Below are 812 nucleotides of genomic sequence, written 5' to 3'. Positions count from 1 at the left end.
TTTATATATATCTATATATGATTTTGTAAAGTTCTTCATCATCTCCCTCTTGCTTTGATTCTTCTTTAATCAAGCTTCTTCTGCTTTCGCTTGCAGGTGCTTGAGAGTGGAATCTCTCGCCAGTCTTGCCGTGTCTCTTCTGGTTCGAGTCTTAAGGCCTTTTGCAACCAACTCAATCCACGACTCAAGGTACTTTTGTACCTCTTCCTTCTCTAGCTGCAGTTTATTGTCTGACATCACCATCTTTAATAGTTTCTCTTTCACATTGTCGACAGAGCTCATTACCAAGCTAGTTCTTCTCCCTCTTGACCTGAATCTCCATTGATCCAGCTTTTCTTTTGCGAATTTCTTTGTCACCTTTTGACAGTTTTCCTTCGCTTTCTCTCCATGTTTCTCTTTGATCAATTTCTTGACCAATTTGTTTCCTTGCAGGTAACACTTCAGCCTTGTGCTTAATCTCTGTCCCTGCAAGGCTCCTTCAAGCTCTTTACTAGTTTCAGCTCCCTCTTCGGTTAGCTGCTTTCTTGTTCAGTTTGGTGTCCTCTTCGATCACCAACATGTGCGTGACTCTTGTTCACGTCTTCTTCGGCGCGGCGCTTTGTGCAACCGGCTCAAGCTCCCTCTGCGGTGAGCTTCTCTTATCCTTATTCAGCTCCCTCTGTGGTGAGCTTCTTTCTTCATTCACTGTTTGGATTCAGCTTGATCTTTCTTTGCCTTCCTAACCAGTTTATTGCTCCCTTTCACTCTTAGGTGAGCATCTTGTTTCTGGTTTTTGTTTTAGCTTTGATCTCTGCTTCTCCAACAGCTTGTGC

This window comes from Camelina sativa, chromosome 9, assembly GCF_000633955.1.
Source record: "Camelina sativa cultivar DH55 chromosome 9, Cs, whole genome shotgun sequence".
NCBI classification, from domain to species: Eukaryota; Viridiplantae; Streptophyta; class Magnoliopsida; order Brassicales; family Brassicaceae; genus Camelina; species Camelina sativa.
The sequence above is the reverse complement of the archived record's forward strand: the minus strand, read 5'-3'. Positions refer to the sequence as shown.